Here is a 22,466-nt window from a genome sequence, read left to right as displayed (position 1 = left end):
TGCGTCTTTGAGGGACCCCAGCGTCTTCCCCTGGCCGGGCGTCGGGGGGCGCTGGACCTGCGGGGCTCCGTGCAGCCCCGCTCCCGAACCCCACTCCCAAACCCCAGTCCCCGGCCCCCCGGGCGCCCCCGAACCCCACTCCCAAACCCCAGTCCCCGGCCTCCCGGGCGCCCCCAGTCCCGCCGCCGAGCGAGAAGCGCCCGCCTGTTCCTGGAAGCCCAGCAAAAGCCCCCACAGCCGATGAATAACTGCTCCGCGATTAGAAAGCACCGACCGGCAGCAGTCAAACCTCAGGCGGGGAAACACGGACCTTCCTCCTCCGACAGCCGGGCCCCACCCCCACCCCCACCCCATCCGCACCCACCCCCATCCCTCAACTCCCCATCCCCATCCCCCTAACCCATCATCCCCCACCCCCATCCCCTTAACCCCCATCCCTCAACTCCCCACCCTCATCCCCCGACCCCCCATCCCCCATCTCCCTAACCCCCAACCCTCAACTCCCCACCCCCACCCCACCCCATCCCTCAACTCCCCACCCCATCCCTCAACTCCCCACCCCACCCCCCTAACCCATGAACCCCCCCAATCCCCACCCCCCATCCCTCTGACCCCCACCCCCGTGGCTCTAGGTCCCTGGGGGCCACGAGAGGGAAGAGCCCCCCGCCCCCATCTGAGGGTTCCGCACCCCCTCCGTGGGGGTCCCGCAGGGTGTCCACCGTCCCCCTCCGCCTCTCCTCGGATCGGGGACCCAGGCTTTCTCAGGCCACCAGGCCTCCTGGGACTTCTGTGGGGCTGCAAGGCCCGTGGGGAGGGCCTGAGGGACCGGGGTGCTGGCCAGAGAGGGAGGTCTGAGGCAGGAAAGAGGGGCAGCTGGACAGGCCCCCGGGGTGCAGCTGGGCCGCCGGCTGGGCAGCGCTGGACACAGGGAGCCAGGCCCAGGAAGGCGCCCGCTGAACCGGAACCGGAAACTCCGGTCTGCCCTCCCAGGTGTGTCTCCGCGTGTCTCCAGGGGTCTCCGCCGCCTCCTTGCAGGGGGGAAAATGACTGCCACGAGAGGTTTCCTGTGAGTCAGAAGCCGGAGTGCCCTCTGCCCAGACAGCCCAGCTCTGCTGGTGCCGCCCTGAGGGCCCGGGAGGAGGAGGTGGAGGACACGCGTGGCTGAGCACCAGCGGGCATCCCTGGTCCAGCCTCCACCTCCTCCCATCTCGGGGCTGGGCTAGGTCTGCTGGCTCCAGGGTCATTAAACAGAGCCATTATTGAAAATTAAATATCATAAATTATAGTAAAAGAAAAAGAGCAAATTCTCATTATTTGCAAGTTACCTGGCTACTCTTTACCGCCATCTCTGCTCTCGAATTTACGGGTAGTGTGTGCTGTGGTACACGGCGCGGCCCCGAGTCACTTTCTGCGTCTGTGAGCACAGATGGAGGTGGGGTGTTCGCCCCACAGCCCCTGGCCCTGGGGGCATCCCCTCCAGCCTGGCTCAGAGAGAGGAAGGTGGAAGACAGGAACAGCCATGGTGTCTCCTGAGGGCCCGGGAGGGGGCGGGTTGAGTGGGGGTGCTCCAGGCCACAGACGCTTCTGCATGCCCGACAGTGGCCGCCCCGCCCTGGACATTGCCGGCCTCCCTGCCCTGGGCATTGCCGGCCTCCCTCTGGGGCCTTCTCCTGGCTGCAGAAATGCACTACGAGTCTCTCCCAGGGTAGGCTCTCCAGCCCCCCAGGTGTTTCCTGGAGCCCCTCCCCAGGCACAGAAGAGACACCCCCGGACTGTCACCCCAACTCTAGGAAGCAGGAGAGGGTGTGCCCCGGGCAGGGTGACCGAGGGCCAGCGGTGGGCTCTGCCCAGAGTGTGTGCCACTTTCTCTCCTTGACAGCGTCGCTTGCCCCTGGTCCCTGGCCGCCTCACCACCTGGCGCCCACAGAGAGGAGGCGAGCTCTGGAGAGAAAGGGGGCAGGTGTGGATGGACACTGAACCTCGTCCGTCGGGGGCGGGCGGTGCTCTGGGGGGTTCCCCTGGTGGCTGGGCGGAGGGCTAACCCAGAGGGCGAGTGTGGACCAGGGCACCGGCCGCCTGGGCTCCGCCCTTGCAGGGTGGACCACGCCTGGGTGACCTGTCTGGTCTCCCCCCACTTCCTGCTCCTGAGACGCTGATGGTCAAGGCCAGCTCTCCAGGTGCAGACAGAGCCCCTCGAAACAAGGAGGGACTACTGCAGTCCTGTTTGTAGAGGCCGAGGTTTTACCAAGTGTCTGAACTAACGTGCAGAGTCCCGTGCAGACAGAGGGGTCAGTTTCAGAGGGTGTGCATCTGGGGTCACAGGGGGTGTAATTTGTTTTCTAGTTTATTCCAGTGATGCTATTCTAATGTGGACACCTTAAGTTCAGCTGCCCACCCACACCACCGATATGTCATTATTAGTAATCCCAATTTCTTGCTTAATTTCCATGCAAGATAGGGCTTGCCTGTAAAATGCATTGACAGAGGCACATTCTATATTTAGTGAGAGAGATGTTATCTCCAGATTACAGGGAAATGATTACATCAAGGTCCTCTGTTGATGAAATAAATAAACCACAAGAAAGAAATAAACTGTATGAGTCGCTGAGAACCAAAGTGAGCTGGCTTTCTTGTATCTAAAGGTCCCTTTGCCCACAAGTGTCGTCCAAGTGAATGGGCCACGTGCCCTCTGTGGTTCAGGGAACAGCAGCTGACAATCCTCTAGGTCCAGAGGAAGCCTCGACCACAAGCCACTGGGGCCATGGGCCATGTTAGGGGCGGAGAGAAGCAGGTGTCATTTGCCTTTAGCATAAGACTCAAGGTGGACATCCTTCCGCTTTTCTGGACATGGAGACGGCGGTGCAGGGCGGGGAGGCCGTGGAGACTCTCGAGCTTGGGTTCCACTTCCGAGGGGTCACCTAGACAGCCTCGTGACCTCCTCAGGCTCAGTGCTCCCTGGTACAGAGCAAGGCGTGGGGGCCCTTACGGGGTGACCTCCCCAGTGTTCTGAGAAGGGTGTCGCTTCCTCAGACGATCAATCACTTCAAGTTGTTAAAAACATGTTATCAGAAACCTCCTGTATGTCTTTTCTCTGATAATTAGTGATGTCAAGCATCTTTCTATGTGTTTTTGGCCACCTGTATGCCTTCTTGGGAGAAATGTCTATTTAGATCTGCTCTTGTTTCGATTGGGCTGTTCGCGTTTTTGACACAGAGCTGTGTGAGCTGCTTGTATGTTTTGGAGATGAATCTGTTGTCCGCTTTGTTTGCAGATACTTTCCCCCATTCTGAGGGTTGTCTTTTCCTTTTGTTTGCTTTGGCACATCCAGACGAGCTTGGGTACAGCAGAGGATAAGGAGACAACATTGAATAAATGTCAGAGGTAGGAAGTGGGGAGCAGGTGAATGGAGTGACTCGCCCAGGTCTGCGGCCGCTGTTAGGGCGAGCTGAGGCTCAGCTGACGGGCTCTGGCCTGTGTCCAAGGGTGGAGGCTCACACCACAAGGGCATGTGAGCACGACACCGCGTGCCTCTCCGGGGCGACACTAGGAAACGCCTCCTCTCCATTTTGAGTGTCGTCCCCCGCCCTCAAGCAGCCTTGAACCATGCTCTGCCTACGGGGCTTGCGTACAGCTGCCTCCTGACGGCCGGGCCTCCTCCCGCCCACCTTCTGCTCAGATGCGCGTGGACACACTCTGGGCCCAAGAGAGCTGCTGGGCAGTGGGGGCTGAGGACAGACAGGAGGGGGAATGGCAGGGCTGGGGCTCGCCGGTCACCAAGCTCTCGCGGCCCTTTCCCGGCCCTTGGCCTTTCTCTCTGGCTGCACAGAGTGCAGAAGGCCGGGATTCAGGAAATCAGCAGCAACGCCAGTCAGGTACCTGGAGCACAGAGGAGTCCAGGTCTGCGGGCCCTCCTCTCCTGGCCAGCACCCCGCAGGCTCCCTGAGCCCCTGGCGGGCCGTGCTGTGCAGATGCGGGTCCCTGGGTGCAGGCGTCCTCTGTCCACCGCGTCCTGGGGCTGTGGGCTGCGTCTGACTGGACCCACGTCCTCAGGGACCGACGTGTGGTTCCAGCATCGCTGACTCTGAGGACGTACGTGCAGGAAGAAAGCAGACAGGGCAGCGGTCTGGCCTCCTGTCCCGGCTCTGCCTCTCCCGGGAAGGGGGAAACTCCAGAGGGGAAAGGTGAGCAACCTCAAATGAGTTCTTTGCACAAAGCCTCTGACCACACACACTCAGAATGGATATTTCATAACTGATATGAGAATTACCTTAATCACAGAACTGGCCAAGTGACACTAAAAGGGGTGCGTTCCGCTCCCCCCGGGCTGGGCAGGAGCACCCAGGGACCGTTTGTGTGCTGTGTGTCTGTTCTCTACGCCAGGGCGGGGGCTTGCCTGGGGGGGATGCAGCCAGGAGGAGCCATAGCCAGAACGAGTGGTCAGAGCAGTGACTCATCTTGCTCTGTAGGAGCGATCAACGTTCGCTTTCAGAGGAAAACGCCCAGGTCAAACGCAGTTCTTCAGTTATTGGAAACACTGTGTGGTTCCCCATCCTTGGCCTGAGTCACTGGCACGAGCCAAGTGTGCGAAGAGAGCTGCCCGCTCACTGGCCTCACTTGTTTTTGATTTAAGATGAACTTTGTGTTAGAAATGAGAAATAGCAGGTCTTTCTGAGGTTCTAGGGCCACGTCTGGCTCAGGACCGGCAGAGGCAGGAGTTCTGACCCAGAGGCTCCCGCTCGGAGGTCTGCCAGCCACAGACGAGCCCCCACGACCGGCCTCGGGGCCTGCGGGCTGGCCTGGGCACCCGGGCTCAAGATGCTGAGATAGCCCGACATATGAGCTGAACACTGCACTGCCTGGACCCTGAGTAATACTTGGCTGCCTCCCCAAATCAATCTCATAGACAACTGCTGTGAATTCTCAGAAGAACCTGCAATACTGTGCCCTGGAAAGACTCCCAGGGCGGGGACGTTGGCTCTGACCCCAGGGCTTTATACACAGAACGCCAAACCGACCGTCCTGACCGTTCTGACGTGACAGCTTGGTGACCAAACGCACATCTACCCTGCAGTGCGGCCATCACCACACAGAGCTCTCCTCCGAAACTCAGAGGGACGGCCTGCCCTGCCCCAGCCCCGGGCCCCCACCCTCCTGCCCTCCAGCTGCCTGGATCTGACTCCTCCAGGGACCTCCTGTGAGCAGAACCACACTGTGTTTGTCTCATGGCGACTGGTTTACTTCAATGGGCATCGTGTTCTCAGAGTCATCCACGGTGCAGCTTGGGTCAGGATTTCCCTCCTTTTGAAGGCTGAGCGATACCGCGCTGTGTGGATGGACCACGTTGTCTGTCTTTCTGCGGACGGGCATGGGGCTTGCCCCCACCTCCTAGCTGCTGTGAACGTGCGAGCGTGAATAGCTCCTGAGTCCCCGTTCTCCTGTCCTTTGGGTGCACGCCCAGCGTGGAATTGCTGGACCACGGGGTCCTTCCTCGTTCAGCGTCTTGAGGAGTCGTCATGCTGCTGTCCGCGGTGGCTACGCTGTGTCACCCCTGCTTGTCTTGTTCCGTGGGCTGCTGCAGAGCTGCTGCCTGTTGAGAAAAAAGAAGCGTCTGCTCTGCACGGTTCTGGGGTGGGGGCTGAAGGCCAGAACAGCAGTGTGGGCAGGGGTGGTGTCTGGGTGCATAGGTCTCTGCTTGTGTCCTCGCGTGGTGGATGCCCATGGTGCGGGAGCTTTCAGGGTCCCACTGACCAGGATGCTAGCCCTAAGGGTTGAGCCTTGAGACCCAGCCCTCTCCCAGAGGCCCCTTGTCCTGAGACCATTCCCTTCAGTCAGTTCGGTCCCTCAGTCATGTTTGACTCTCTGCGACCCCACGGACCGCAGCACACCAGGCCTCCCTGTCCATCACCAACTCCCGGAGTTTACCCAAACTCATGTCCATTGAGTCGGTGATGCCATCCAGTCATCTCATCCTTTGCCGTCCCCTTCTCCTCCCACCTTCAATCTTGCCCAGCATCAGGGTCTTTACTGGAAAACACCCTGAGGATCAGGATTTCAGCAGATGAACTCAGAGACATGGGCATCCAGACTACAGCTCCCCAGGACTGAATCTTCTCTAAGTTAGAGACAGGAAGGTGCAGTTTTAACCAAATGGAGCTGGAAGGTAGTTGTGGGGGAGCAGGAACCCCAGGAGAGCCAGCCAGCTGACCAGCATTTCTGGGGCCTCTTCAGATGTGTCCTTGTGAAGGAGGGCACTCTGGCAGGAGGTGGCGAGGGTCACCCGTGCACTGGGCGGCGTCCTCGATGGGGATGAGGGAAGCCCAGGAGGTGAAGTGCAGCCGCTTGAACCTGGCGAGACTGGGGAGGAGGACCACGCGCCTGGGGAACATGTGGGGTTTCAGATTTTTGGGGCCTTTTTGACCTGGAGGTAGTTCTTGGGGAGTCAACTCAAGGGACCTGCTGATAGGAGTTCAGACACTTCAAGGGTAATAATCACAGTAAACCTGCAAAGAGCTGTGATTTACGGGTGTCAGCGTACTCACTCCCTTCGCAGCTCCACGAGGGAGGAGCTACAAGCCCCCACTTACCCAAGTGAAGAGTCACCCGAGGTCCCACGGGGGACGGGGAGGGGCCCAGCTCAGGCCGGGTTGTCTGGCTCTGCGCTGGGCTCTGCCTTCTCTGCTTGCACCCGGACGCCCACCCCCAAGAAGAGCAGACACACAGCCCGGGGCAGGGCAGGGCGGAAAGCCCGGAATGTTCTGTCCATCCATCTCTGCCACAGCTCCTCGAGGGCCCGCTGGGTGGGGACCGCGTCAGACAACACTGCCAAGGGCCCGGTGACCGCGGCTCCAGTTGGACTCTGTTTGTGGAAACTGATATTTCAAGTCTGATGAGTGTGGGCCCCCAGGACGGGGTGGGGGTCTTGTGCCCTTATTTTTGTCTCAGATGTGTCTCTACCAGGTACTATAGCAGGGTCTGCACACCACAGTCCGCGGGGCCGGTCCGTTTGACTGGGTTTGAAGTTTTCACCAGCCTTTAAAAAAAATGTGAAACACTTCTTAGACCTCATTGAATGTGATTTGACCTCATCGAACAATTTCCGTTATCGACAGCAGCACTAGGAATTGCTCTGAGGCCTTAAATGACCTTGTTTGCCCGAAGTGTAAATAAAACGACTGTTCCGACCATTCCCAGCACACAGCCCAGGGCTCTGTGCCCGCAGCATCTCCGTCGGGTCCGTGTGTGTCGGGGGGCATCTTGCTCCATCTGTGACCACGCCACTACTCTCACTCCCAGGATTAGTGTGAAATGACCCCCAGGCATCACACCAAGAAATATTTTAAATGAGTTTTAAAAGCACATATGTCTTAGAAAACTTTTTATTCATAACATATCAAGCAAATCAATTAAGGATTATATTAAAACTCCATGATTTTGTATTGTTCAGATTCATCTGGGTTTACCTTAACATTTCCTGACATAAATGTGCCAGAGACATCTTTCTAATCTAGTTGAACTGAAATCAGATTCCAGTGCACATTCATTTTCCAAAAAAAAAAACAACAAAAAAAGAATGGTCAAAGAGAACATCACGCAATATTAGAAACAGGAAAGGCTAATTTCCCTGGAGAGCCCTGTGGATGTGCAGCGGGGATGGAACAAGGCCGCTCCCTGCGAGCTGCATGGGGTCGGGAGGCGGCCCCAACATGGATGGCTGCTGCCCGCCTCCCGGAACGTCATGCTCACAGGCAACACAGCTCAGACCAGCATCATCCCTGATTGTCAGCGCTTTATGCCCGGAGCCCAGGGCATGAGGCGCGTGTGGGATGCCCACGAGCTGGCTGGCAGGCGCCCCCTGGCCCCGGGAGTCCGCCGCACAGCAGACGTGCGGGCTGCCTGTCCCCGCCTGCGTTCCCAAGGCACCCACATTGCGTGACAAGAGCGCCTGGCGCATCCGCTCTGTTGGGGGCTTCCTCGTGGGCGAAGGAAGGTCGCTCAGCCCTGCTTTGAAGAGGGAGCATTTCAAAGCCCCCAGTTTCACCTTCATGCCAGCTGGGGTCTCCCACCTGCGTCTGCGCTGTGTCCACACCAGACACGGCCCGGATATGGAGGGCGACCAGCCCCCCTTTGCCCAAGCCTGAGGGTCCCGGGATGCAGGCTGGCCCCCACGTCCAGGCTCTGGGAGAGCAGCCTCCTCACTGCTGGCGTGCCGTCTCCACAGCAGGACTGGGCACCCGTCAACCCCGTCTGGATGTTTGGGGCACAGGCGGGTTCAGAGCACCCGGAGGAGCGGGAGTGGGGGGTGGGGGGGAAGGAGCCCCCCTGCTGCCTCACTGGGGGCAGTGCCAGCCTCAAAGGGGCAACAGGGGGGCGTCAAGCCTGGTGGGTCTGGGGGCAGCCTGGGGGGTCTGGGGGCCTGGGGGGATCTGGGGGGCCTAGGGGGCAGTTTGGGGGGAGCCTGGGGGGAGTCTGGGGGGAGTCTGGGGGGCCCAGGGGGCACAGAGCAGGTACGAGGGGAGTCCATGTGACAATGTTGTGCTGAGTGTTGAATGAACTTGAAATCAAAGACGAAACCACAGCCCATGAGAGGAAGCGGACAGGCTGCAGAGAGAGTGAGGCTGCAGGGATGGAAAAGTGGGCCTGCAGGGGGCGGGGCCTCAGAAACCCAGAGACACGCGGCTCTGCTTTTTCCTTCCCTGATGACAGCGGTGATTGTTTTGTTGTTTTTCTGGTTTTTCAGACTTTGAAGTGATCCGTTAGGGGATTCGTAAGAATCAGGGCAAATAAGCAGCCCAGCACATCTTCACGACCTGCCACTGGCCTCTGTGGTTTCAGAGCAGGTGTTACGACAGAGTCTGGAACAAACACGGTTGAGGCGTGGAGCTTCGCCTGGAGCCCAGGTCTGGCCTTTGCAAAAGCTGTCGTGGGAACCGATCAAAGAAACTGCAGGAAAACAGCAGCAAGTGGATCAGCCATGATGAGCACACCTGCCCTTGGCGAGCACAGCTGGAATGAGTAACAGAATCAGAGACCGGTGGGGAGGCACAGCAGGCCCCTCAGGGACCCTGGGGCAGAGACCCCCGAGTCTCCAAGCGCACAGCCCTCGTGGGCCCCAGGGTTGGGAGGTCCAACCCTCGAGGAGGTCCAGCCCTGGGTGCTGGACCCCAGCAGATCCAGCCCTCGAGGAGGCGGCGGCAGGGGTCTTGCTCACCGCACATGCAAGGGCATCGGAGGGCTCTGCAGGCTCAGCACCAAGCCACGGTTTTAAGGGATGTATTTGCGGCCTGTCCCTGAATGCCTGCCCGATTCAGACCCTGTGTCCCCTCTGGGCTGGGGCTCCCTGTCCCTCCCTGGCTGATTCCCAGGACACGGAGCCCGCCGGCCCCCTCCCCTGGCCCGCCTGGGAGGGCCCATGGGGCAGGGGGCACCTGCCGGGGAGGGAAGGTTCTAGAGCAGCATGAGGAGGGGGCTGCAGGCGGAGTGACTGGAGGGGCCCCGCTGTTGTGCGGGGCCGCAGCCGCCCGCTGGGGGTCCCGGGCTCCCAAGGCTCCTGTTGCCGCGGACGCAGGCATCACCCCCGGCCTCTCCGGAGCCGGGGTCGGGGGGCGCTCTACTGAGTTGGGAAGGTGGATGGTGGGTGAAGAGGAGCGCTCACCCCTGAGAACCCACCCGGTGCCTTTAACACAGCACTGGATAAACACAAACAGCCCCCCTCTCCTGCAGGTCCCAGGAGAGTGGCTGCCTCGGTGGAAACAGTGATGGAGCCGCAAGGTGCCTGGGCAGCAGAGCCGCGGCCCCGGCCTGACTCAGGGAGGAAGTCGTGTTTCCACTCAGCTCAAAACAAGTGGTTTCAGGACGGCGCGTGTGTCACCGGCATTTCCCTGTTGTGTTTATGAGATGAGGTGGGAATAGGCCCCGTGGTTACTCTAATCTTGTCTTTTACAAGAAACAAGAAGCCCCCAGTGGAACACTGGGAGGGGGCTGAGAGGCGGGAGGCACTGGGGAAACCCAAGGACGCCCGCAGGGAGGGGGCGCGCTCCGGGCTGGAACCGGGCCGAGCCCTCTGTCCAGCGGCACCTTCTCAAGATGGGCCGTGCCAACAGCCGACATCCAGGGGGCGGGGCACACAGGCCACCCCAGGGCCAGGCTGGGCCGGGCGCCCTGGAGGATGGTCAGCATGCAGCAGGTGTGTGGGGTGTGGGGACCCTTGAAAGGCTGGGGCTCGGGCGTCCTAGGGACCCTGAGGTCGGCAATTTCCCCAGAAACCAGTTCAGAGGTCACAGCTCCTACTCTGTGGGGACAGGGCTGCATTGGTAAGGGCCAAAGCGAGAAAGTGGCTATTTCAGTGACATGTGAATGGTATCCGCCACCCTGGGGAGGCGGCCACACTCCTCGAACACAGCGCCCGTGGAGGCCCAGCCCAAGGCCCCGGCTGTGGAATGTGGACCATGGGCTGGGGGCTGGCGGCCGGGAACTGGGGGCCGGGGGCCATGGGCTGGGGGCCCGGGGCCATGGGCTGGGGGCTGGGGGTTGGGGTCAATGGGCTGGAGGCTTGAGGCTGGGGGGCCCGGCCTCCTGCCCTCGGAAGCAAAGTTCATAGGAGGCTCCAGGATGAGCAGCCCGAGTGAGCTGCCTTTGAAGTGACACGCTGGGTTCATGTCTATATTTAAACCAGAGTGAAAGACAATAAACCAGATGAAAGAATTCGCTGAAAACAGCCTCCTCAGCAGCGGTGACGCCAGGCAGCCACGCCGTCTGGGCGAAGCGCGTGTTCCACTCACCTGTTTGGGTGGTGATCAGGCAGCAAAACAACGGGAGGAAAAAAATCCCCACTTTTTCACAAGGAGGCTTTACTGGAAAATCTAATAAACAGAGTCGGAAGCACAGCAATCTTGAAACTGCCTTCTCTTCACCCAGTGCTGTTTTCATGATCGGCTCTCTCATGGCTGCCCTGAGGCCTGGGCACCGGGCCCACTCCGGTGGCTGGCGGTCACACGCTGCACCCCCGTCATCTGTCAGGGGCTGAACTGGTCCCCTCAAAATTCATGTGCTGCAGCCCTAACCCCGCACCTCGGGTCTGGAGACGGGCCTGTGAAGAGGTGAGGTGGGGTCACTAGGGTGGGTCCCGACCCCACAGGACTGGTGTCCCAGGCCAAGGGGAGGTGAGGACACTGGCAACACGGCACGCACGGGGCAACGAGCCCCTGGGGGCAGGGGCGCGGGCGGCATGCCCAGGCCCAGGACAGCGGCCTCGGGACGGACACCCTGGGCCCGGCCGGCCAGCCTCCAGGACTGAGTGCGGACAACTTTTCTGGCTTCAGCCGCCCCGTCTGTGGTACTGCTATTTGTGGCGGCCTTGGCAGACCCACACCATCTCTCTAGAGACTTTTTTTTAAGAAAAAGGATACTTGGAAGACAGCGAGTCCCCCTCATTTTACAGACAAGGAAAATGAGCCCCCAAATCTGTGATGCATCTGAGCTCAATCCACAACCACTGAGCAAGTTGACGGGCTCCCCCTTCCAGGAGGCTCCCCAGGGCAGCGTGAGAACTGAGGGTGCTGGGGGCAAGTTCTGGAAACACTTTAAAGGGAGACAACAGGATCTGCCAGTAGATCAGATGTGGGCCAAGTCCTGAGATCTGGCTGCAGAGACCCGAGGTCCTGGGCTCAGACAAGGTACCAAGGTCCCGGCTGGGCCGGGGGGTGGTCTGGGCGAAGCCAAGAGGGAGCGTGGGGCTGGCAAGAGGGTCGCGGGCGGGGCGAGGACGCCGGGAGGGACCGAGACTTGCGGGTTCTGGGCCGGGACTTGCACCCCGCAGGCGGCACACCCAGCCCTCTCGGCTTGGGACAAGCTGCAGGTCACTCCTCCACCCCGGGCTCTGTCGTGAATCCTGCATCTGCAGGTTACAGACCCGTTTTCCTACTTTTGGTTTAGACAGGCTTTTAAAGCAATTAAAAATAAGAAAAAATGTCTTTGATGTATATTCTTTCTCATTTTTAAAACATTCAGTATTCTTCAGCATGTGTGTAGGTAATAATTTCCACCTAGCATCTTCCCCTTTGATTGAAAATCTTCCTTGAACATTTCTTATAACATAGGTCTTTGTTTGCTGGAAACGAATTGCCTCAGCTTTACTTTATCTGAAAACACCTATACTTTACCCCCTCATTTTGGAGAGCTACGCTGACTTGGTAAAGAATTTCAGAAGGGCAATTTGTTTCAGTACTAAAGATGTTTATCTACTGTCTTTGGCAAGGTTAGTCCTCCTATAATTTCCTCTCATTAAATCCACCTGTTTAGGCTAAAAATAAGCTCAATACATCTTTTATGAGATAGCCATTCAAATACTTGAAGACAAGTATTATTCAACAGTATATTAAAGACTCAGTGCCAAGGTGCGAGGTACTGTCACATGAAATCAGCGTAACTCTCACTTTCCAAGACAGTGAGGCAGGTGAACCTCCACAGAGCCAGCGAGGCCTGGCGGGTGAGGCTGTCAGGGGCCGCGACTGCCCTATCCGTGGGGAACCGCCACCCCAGCCTCACTCAGCATCATGTGTCCTGCTGAGAAGTGGCCTCAGAGGCTGGCCAGGCCTTACCCAACTGGCTTGAGGCTGGAGAGGCTTAGAATGTGGGGAATTTATACGGGAAGCCTGAAAGTGAAAGTGAAGTCGCTCAGTCTTGTCCAACTCTTTGTGACCTTATGGACTGTAGCCTACCAGGCTCCGCCGTCCATGGAATTTTCCAGGCAAGAGTACTGGTGGGTTGCCATTTCCTTCTCCAGGGGATCTTCTTGACCCAGGGATTGAACCCAGGTCTCCCACATTGCAGGCAGACGCTTTACCACCTGAGCCACCTGGGAAGAGCCACTGGAAGCCTGGCTGGAGCCTCTCGGGTTCACCGCCCTGGATTTAATGGAACAGGATCCCGGCAGGGAGAGGCACGAGGTAGGCGGAGGACTGGGGACCAATGTCTGTAAAGGGCACAGGTGCTCAGAGCAGGGACGCCGTCATCCCAGGACGTGGGTCAGCTAAGGCGCCAGGTCTGAACACTTCTAAAGAGTGGACTTCGGTGTCACCTCTTCCAGAGCCCCTGTGTCCGCCGGGACCCCTGGTGCCTCCTGAACCTGCCCTGACCGCTGACCCAGGAGTTCTGCCCTGGACCTGCCGGACTTCCTGGCCAACGGGTCCCATCCCTCCGTGCCTTCCCGTGCTCACGGCCCTGGGGGTCCTGAGTGGTACATCCAGCTTCTTCAAACGCAAACAGAAGCGTCGGGCTGCTGGGCGCGAAGAGGATGAACGCTGCCAAGTGTCCTCTCAGGCGAGCCTGACAGGGGAAGGGCCCCTGACCATGGGGCGCAGGGTCTCGGGGGCGCAGGCCTTGCAGCCTGGGGTTTCTGCGCCTGGGCCCGTCGGTGCTGGCGTCAGAAGGTGGGCGAGCGGCTGGGCGCAGGTGGGGCTGGAGGAGAAGGGGCTGGTGCAGGACGCACACCTCTCTCGCGTCACCAGCAGGAGAAGACAGCTCGGTCCTTCACCACATGGCAGTTTTCCGAGGCTCCGAGAGGAGCCCGCAGGCGCCGTTTCCATGGTCGCTGCGGGTGGCTCCTTGGGCACCGTCTCCCGAGCGTGGGCTCCACGCTCTGAGCTGAGCCAGCCCCGGGCCCGGCCTGGAGACACTCTGCCCGCAGCTGCCTCACAGCTCTCTCCTCTGATGGGAGGAGGTTCTGGCGGAGGGGCTGTGCGCGCCTCCCTCCCCGCTTACCATCAAATCCAGGGCCAGGGGTCCCGTTTGAGCACAGAACCACCTTGTTTTTGAGAAGCAGCTTGCGTTTCCCATTTCCCCTCCATTTGGCTCCAGTCTCCACCGCTTCTCACGCCGCCCACCTCCGGGTCTGCCTCTGTCCAGCCTTCGGACCCGACTGCCCCTGTCGAATCTGTTTTTGATTCCTTTGGGATCGTTTTTCCTTTTTACCTTTGACGCTTAGCTCATGTTCAACATGTGAGCTGCATCTCACGTTTTGGTGTGGAATTATTATTATTCAGCTCTCGATTTTTTCTAATTTTTGTGATGGTTTCTTCTTGACCAATGTGTTCTTCAGAAATCGGGTCGAAAATTCACACATGTACAGTTTTTTTTTTTTTTTTAAAGTTACCTTCTCATCACTAATTTCTAATACAGTTTTATTGTGGCTAGGAAACATGATGCTGATTCTTCGTTATTTCTTGACACTTGGTTTGTGGCTACTATATGGTTAATTCTCTATCTAATAGATAGAGATAGTAGGCTTCTATAAATTTCTGCCAGATTGCTTTCTAATTGTGCTTTTCAAGTTTTCTTTAAATTTTATAATTATTTTGCCTTCTTAATCCATGAACACTGAGAAGAATGTGTTAAAAAAAAAAAAAAACCTACCAATCTGACTGTGGATTTCAGCAGTTTTTAAATTATATTTCTTGAGATTATATCATGAAGTGTACCCTAAGTTTAGAACTATTTTATTTTCCTTGAGAATTATTACTTTTACCATTACATAGTAACTATTTTTATTCCTGAGCACATTTTGCTTTAAAGTCTCCTTTATTTGATATCAAATTAGCACTACTGCCTTCATCAATATTTTCCTGGCATACTATTTTATTTTTTTCCCTGGCCTGGCATTCTTTTGCTTTTAATCTTTATGAATCTTTATCTTTTAGGACTGGTGTCTGTCTAGGCACTCAGTCATGTCTGACTCTTTTCGACCCTGTGGACTGTAGCTTGCCAGGCTCCTCTGTCCTTGGGATTCTCCAGGCAAGAATACTGGAGTGGGTTGCCATGCCCTCCTCCAGGGGATCTTCCTGACCCTGGAATCGAACCCACATCTCCTGTCTCCTGCACTGACGGCAGATTCTTTACCTGGTGGGCCATCAGGGAAGCCCACTTAGGACCCAGAAATAACATATTTAAAAATACCATGTACATGGAATTTGTTATTGTTCTAATCTGAGGTTCTAGTTTATCTGAAAACATTGTAATATTGTTTTAATTCGTTTAAAAATATTTTTACTTTTGTGTTCACATTTTCTATTTATTTTTTATACTTCACTTTCCCCTAATTCCACTGTTTAATTCCTCACCAACATACACTGATTTGAAAGTTATCTGTATTTTTCTTTTAGAAAAAAAGGGCAATTTTTCATTTTTAAATAATTTAAGACATAAAAAGTTTCAAAATATAGTATGAAGGATTCACGTATTCCTTCTCTTCACCCAACTTCTCCAAATATTAGCCACTGCACAATGACCCAAACCAGGAAATCCCACGCAAAGATTTATTATTAATGCATCTGCAGATCTTATTCCAGCATCACCAAGTATCCATGGAGGTCTTTTTCCTGGCTCAGGACCACCCAGGACCACATGTCTCAGGTAACTGTCATGCCTCCAGCCTGGGACAGTGCCTGGTCATCTTCCGTGACTGCACTCTGGAGACGATCCGTGCGGTACTTTGCGGACTGTCCCTTAGTCGTGCTTGTTTCGTGTTTCTTTTTGATTAAATTTATGAGTATTGCTTCTCTGACATTTTTGCCAAAAAGTATGTTAATGCTGCCAGTTGGCAAACTGGGTGTTTTGTTCCAAATACTGTGCTTATCACATACCGTTCTGACCGTACCTCCTGATTCAGTGGGACGAGGTCAGCCCCAGGCAGCCCGTGGCCTCCCACAGCCCAGAGAGGCTGCTGGGGTGGCTGTTGGGGCAGCCTCCTGGGAGCTGGTCTGGAGAATTTAACTTGAGATGGTCTGGTACTACTCAGAAGGGTGGTTTATTCAAGTGTAAGATCCAGTGAGGTGTGCTTCCTTCTAGACATTAAACCATATTCTAAATTGTTATTGCAGGAATCCAGTAACTTTGAGAAAGAACCTCCTTTAATGAGAGCTGGGGACAAATCAGAGATGCTCCTTATACCTGTCTCACCAGAATTTATTTTAAGGCAGAAAATTTTGACTTTGCTCAGGATCTGATTAAATCTTAAAAATCATGCAGGCAACTTATAAGGGGAAGATAGACCCAAAGAACAAAGACAGTGACTTTCCAAGGGCCTCAGGAGCAAGTCAAACAGAAATCAGCTTGGACCTCCTGCCTCTGGTTTGAGAACAAGTTCACTGGCGGAGAAGTCAACCATCTGGTGCTTGAGGCAGAACTGACTGACTGTGCCACGTCTGCCCCCAGAAAACATCTGAGTGCTGAGAGAACACATGCCAGGTGATCTTGTAGCCTGGAGACGGGATTGTACTTGGAGGTTCATTTATTTGGCATTTTCACTGAGCAACTACCAGCACTTGCCTACAGTTACAATTCCACTCCTGTTGCTTTTCTGTCTTGGAAGCACCTAGCAACCTAGAGCACTGCGTGTGTCGTCTGAGCCCGACCACTTGCTACAGATGTCAACAGAGGCACTGGGAGGTGACGTGCTCCCGGCTGCTGCAGAGCTGAGGCGGAGGCTGGACAGGGGTCCACCCGGAGCCTCCCATGCTGTCCTCACGTGGGGGCTTGCTCTGCTCTTCCCGACCACGGGCACAGAGAGCGTCCATCCATGGCCACCTCCTGCCTAAAACGAGCCTTTAAAGCCCGCAACCCTCCTCTAAGCACTCCCCTAGCTGCATTTTCTTTTTTCATTCAGTTCATTTCCTTTCCATTCCATTTCAAAGTATTTTCTAAATTCTCTGGTGATTTCCTCCTTCGGTTAGCTTCCAAATATTTGGAATGTGTTAACTTCCAAATACTTAGCTTTATTTTATTGACTTCTAATAAAAGTTAACACAGTTTATTGACTTCTTAATTCTCCATACGATGTACATATGTTGTGTGTTAGATCTGCCTGCAGCCCTGTGTAAGGCATGGTGAATGTTCTGTCCTGGTGAATGTTCTGTGGACCTTAACAGCATGTATCCTACAGGTGCTGAATGTAGAGTTTCATGAATGCACTCAGGTTAAGATAGGTGGTGGTATTACTCAGAACCTACATCTTTCCTTTTTTTTTTTTGTTCAGTTTTGTCAATTGCTAAGGAGTCTAACAGGAAAAGGAGTACGTCAAGGCTGTATATTGTCACCCTGCTTATTTAACTTATATGCAGAGTATATCATGAGAAACGCTGGGCTGGAAGAAGCACAAGCTGGAATCAAGATTGCCGGCAGAAATATCAATAACCTCAGATATGCAGATGACACCACCCTTATGGCAGAAAGTGAAGAGGAACTAAAATCCTCTTGATGAAAGTGAAAGAGGAGAGGGGAAAAGTTGGCTTAAAGCTCAACATTCAGAAAACTAAGATCACGGCATCTGGTCCCATCACCTCATGGTAAATAGATGGGGAGACGGTGGAAACAGTGTCAGACTTTTTTTTGGGCTCCAAAATCACTGCAGATGGTGACTGAAGCCATGAAATTAAAAGACGCTTACTCCTTGGAAGGAAAGTTATGACCAACCTAGATAGCATATTAAAAAGCAGAGACATTAATTTGCCAACAAAGGTCCGTCTGGTCAAGGCTATGGTTTTTCCAGTGGTCACGTATGGATGTGAGAGTTGAACTGTGAAGAAAGCTGAGTGCTGAAAAATTGATGCTTTTGAACTATGGTGTTGGAGAAGACTCTTGAGAGTCCCTTGGACTGCAAGGAGATCCAACTAGTCCATCCTATGGGAGAGCAGTCCTGGGTGTTCATTGGAAGGACTGATGCTGAAGCTGAAACTCCAGTACTTTGGCCACCTCATGTGAAGAGCTGACTCACTGGAAAAGACCCTGATGCTGGGAGGGATTGGGGGCAGGAGGAGAAGGAGACGACAAGAGGATGAGATGGCATCACCGACTCGATGGGCATGAGTTTGAGTAAACTCTGGGAGTTGGTGATGGAAAGGGAGGCCTGGTGTGCTGCGATGCATGGGGTCGCAAAGAGTTGGACACAACTGAGCGACTGAACTGAACTGAGTTTAAAACTCTCCAAATATGGTAACATCAGAATTGCCCATTTCTCCCTTTCTCATTTTTTCTTCATGTATTTCAATGCTCTATTTGTTCTATTATTAGGTCAGACACATGCAGAATCATCTTTTTGAATGCTTTATAATTATGAAGAGTCCTTCCTTGTTGCTTGTGAGATTTTTGTCTTGAAATCTACTTTATCTCGTATCAGCAGAGCCACTTGAGCCTCCTCACGCGTAACTGCATGGTGTACTTTTTCCATCCAGCTACCTTCAGTCTAGGCTTCCCCGATGGCTCACCTGGTGAAGAATCTGCCTGCAATGCAGGAGACCTGGGTTTGTTCCCTGGGTTGGGAAGATCCCCTGGAGAAGGGAAAGGCTACCCACTCCAGTATTCTGGCCTAGAGAATTCCATGAACTGTATAGGCCATGGGATTGCAAAGAGTCAGATACGACTGAGCAACTTTCACTTCACTTTCAACCTATCTGTGGTTTTAATTATAAAGTACATCTTTTTTTCTGTGTCTTTAAATATAAAGTGAATCTCTGTATATAGCATAATTTGGATTTATGTTGCTTAATATCCATTTTGACATCCTTTTTGCCCTTCTAATTGACATTTAGCCTATTAATGTTTAATGAAACAATTGCTATGGTTTTGTTTGGGTAAACCACTCTATTGTTTGTTTTCTATTCTTTCAAACATTTTAAATATTATTTGAATACAAAATATTATTTCAATTGTAACTGAATTCTTCAGTTTTCCGATTGCTTTTCAGCTGTATTTCTCTATATAATTGTCTTAGTGATTGTTGTGGGATTACAATGCATCCCCTTTGCACAGTCCATTTGCAATCAATATACTATTTCATGTAACTTGCAGAAATCTTGCAACTGTATGTCCATACCTTGTTCTCTCATGTAACATCTACAAATGTTATAGACCCACATGAAAAAAATTGTTAGTTTTTACTCTAAACAATCAGATATGTTGTGTGTATGGCATATCTATTATGTCTTAACAGAAAAGCAAAAAAACCCCAAAACCTTTGCATTTCCTGAGATGTAGTTACACGATGTATGCAGGTGTCTGTACAAATACTGGGCTGCAACCACCCCAGATGCCCTCCGTCCACAGCTGAGGGACTGAGGCCTCATCAGAAGTCACCTCCTCTCAGTCTGAAGAACTTCCTTTAGCACTCCTTATGGTCCAGTTCTGCTGGCAACACATCCTCTGAGTTTTATCTGAAAATGTATTTTGATTTCATTCTGGAAGAGTATCTTCACTTGATGTGGAATTCTGGTTGACTTTAGACACGGCCATCTCACCGTCCTGGGTCTGTGGTTTCTGATGTGAGGCCAGAGTGAATCCAAAATTTGCTCGCCTGAGACACCTTGTTTCTCCGCTGCTGCTACTGGATTTGCTCTTTATCTTTTTGCCTCTAGATCAAACCCAGTGACCTGTAGACGTCGGTCTCAGTTGATTTTTCTGTTCTCTTGAAAATGTCCTCCATTTTCCTTGTTCATGTGTTAGGTGATTTGGGGGTTTTAATTCTAGATCAGTTCAGTTGTTCAGTTGTGTCCAACTCTTTGCAACCCCATGGACTGCAGCACCCCAGCTTCCCTGTCCATCACCAACTCCTGGAGATAAACTGCTAATAATCTGGATCAACAACCAACTGCAGCTAATTGGTTAGACTCACATTCAAAGAGTCTGTGTGAGTTTCTTGACTGTAGCTTTAATCTCAGGCTGCATCTTCCTCTTTAGCTCAACTGCTCTACTTCACTCATGTGTTCAAGGATGTTGGCCAGAGAGTTAGGCAGCAGAATTTGGGGGTCTCATCTCTGGCTCCTTCTTTCCTAAAATCCCTCCTCTCTTTCCAGTAGGGGTGCTTTTCCGGACACAATCTTCTAAGAGCAGAAACACATCAGTTCCCCCCGGCGCCCCTTGCCACCCTCCTCGCCGTGCCAACTGCACCTGGTTCCCAGCTACAGGCCACAGAATAGGAGCGGCTCCAGGTGCCGAGATCCTGAGTGGATGTCACCTGCTCTGTCCACTCCTCAGGGCCTTCAGGGGGTTGCCTTATGGATGATGGCCAGAGTTCTTGGTTGTTAACCCCGAGAGTCGTCTGAGAGGATTTTACCCAGCAAGAAGAATTAGAACTCTACCTTTTGAAAGACTAAGCTTCACTTTGACGGTAATTATTATGCCCTAAAACACTAATAATTCAAGGATGCATAAGAGAAATACCTGTGTTTTTTTATGTAAATTTGTCTTTCATAGAGCTCATCTTTTTTTCTGAGTCACTTTCAGAATATATCCACAATTTGGGAGAAGGACTGTTCCACCTGTCGGAATCTGTGACTGGTGCCGTGGCAGCAGCCATCAGCGCCCTTATTATGCTGAGGCCAGACTGCAGCTTTGACTGCTCAGGACGTGACCCAGGCAACGTGCCTTAACCAAGAGCCTCAGCCACACCTTCTTGCTTGGCAGCGCGGGCAGGCACGTGGTGGTGCTCGCGGCCCCTCCCTGGGTCTGAGGCCCCCTCACCCTCCAGGCATCTTTTCAATCACAAAGGGGCTTCCCATCAGTCACCTCTCCCAGCTCAACTGATCGTTGTTCAGTCGCTCAGTCGTGTCCAACTCTTTGTGACCCCATGCACTGCAGCCCGCCAGGCTTCCCTGTCCTTAACCATCTCCCGGAGTTTGCTCAAGCTCATGGCCATCGAGTCAGTGATGCCATCCAACCATCTCATCCTCTGTCACCCTCTTCTCTTCCTGCCCTCAATGTTTCTCAGCATCAGGGTCTTTTCCAACCGATTACACTTCAGTATAACTGAGCTGGGCTACTCTGTGGCTATCTTTGTGTCTTTCCTGTTTAAAACTTTACTATGGACAATTTCAAATGTATCAAAAGTGAAGAGAATGCTATATATATATGTATGTCTCTCACTTTAAGCTTAGTGAGGAAGGCGCACTGAAAGGCAAGATGGGCCTCTTGTGCCAGCTAGCCAAGCTGTAACAGTGAATGAAAAGTCCTTAAAGGAAACGAAGAGAGCTGTTCCACTGAACACACGGGTGATGAGAAAGTGAAACAGCCTCACTGCTGATACGGAGAAAGTGGAGAGAAGACCGACCAGCCGCATCATCCTCTTCAGTGGACGTGTGATCCACAGCAAGGCCCAGCTCCCTTCACTGTGAGGCGGCTGCCGGGGAGGAGTGTGAGACCAGAGGCTGGCTCGCGGGGTCGCTGGGAGGCCGCTGCCTCCGGGACGGGAGTGCTCCGTGAGGGCTGAGCCGGAGCACAGGCAGGTGCCCAAAGGACGGAGCCAGGGAGGCCGCGACGAGCGACCAGCCACTGTCCACTGGAAGGAGTGCTGCCCAGGACTCTGGTGGCCAAGTGAGGCCAGGGCTCATTTACCATCTGAACATCCCAGGGCCCTTAGAACCATGTTAGATCTACTCTGCCTGTGCTCTGTAAATGGAACAACAAAGTTGGGATGACAGCGTATCTATTTACTGATAGTTTACTATTTTAAAAAATTTCCTGGTGACTCAGATGGTAGAGGATCTTGCAGGAGACCCAGGTTTGATCCCTGGGTCAGGAAGATCCCTTGGAGAAGGAAACAGCAACCCACTCCAGTAATCTTGCCTGGAGAATTCCATGGACAGAGGAGCCTGGTGGGCTACAGTCCATGGGGGTCACAAAGAGTCGGACACGACTGAGCGACAAACGCGTTTTTTTTTTTTAAACTATTTTAAGCCCACTGTTGAGACCTACTGCTCAGAAAACAAAATTCTTTTCCAATTACTGCTCGCTGACAGGTACCTTCTCACCCAAGAGCTCTGACGGATGATGAGGCTTGCGCTGTTTTCACACCTACTAACACAGCCCCAACCTGCAGCCCATGAAGCAAGGAGTCATCCTGACTTTCAAGTCTTGTCATTTAAGAAGCACATCTCACAAGGCTATAGCTGCCAGAAAGCAGTTCTTCGAAGGATCTGGGCAACCCTCTGGAGAGGAGTTGGCATTCCAGATGCCGTGAAGGACATTCGTGATTTGTGCAAAAATGTCAGAATGTCCACAGTAACAGGAGCTGGAGGAAGTGGATCCCAGCCCTCAGGGATAGCTTCTCAGGGCTCAAGATTTTTGTTCATGTATGACAAAAAGCCACAAAATTCTGTAAAGAAATATCCTTCAATTTAAAAAAAAGAGGGGGGGGGGGGGAGAGGAAGAAGAGACTTCAGTGGAAGAAGCAGCAGTAGGTGAGGGGGAACAGCATGAGGACTGCAGTCATGCACGGAGCCTGAAGACGGGACCGAAGTGCATGGATCTCAGGATGAAGTCAGAACAGAGGAGGAGCTGCTTTCCATGGATAAGCAAAGGAAGCGGTTGCTTGAGACAGAATTTACTCCTGGTGAAGATGCTGTGAAGACTGTGGAAATTATAACAAGGGTTTAGGATATTCTATAAAGCTTAAAAGCTAAAACAGTGGCAGAGTTTGAGAGGAT

This window comes from Dama dama, chromosome 7 (genome assembly GCF_033118175.1).
Source record: "Dama dama isolate Ldn47 chromosome 7, ASM3311817v1, whole genome shotgun sequence".
Lineage (NCBI taxonomy): Eukaryota > Metazoa > Chordata > Mammalia > Artiodactyla > Cervidae > Dama > Dama dama.
The sequence above is the reverse complement of the archived record's forward strand: the minus strand, read 5'-3'. Positions refer to the sequence as shown.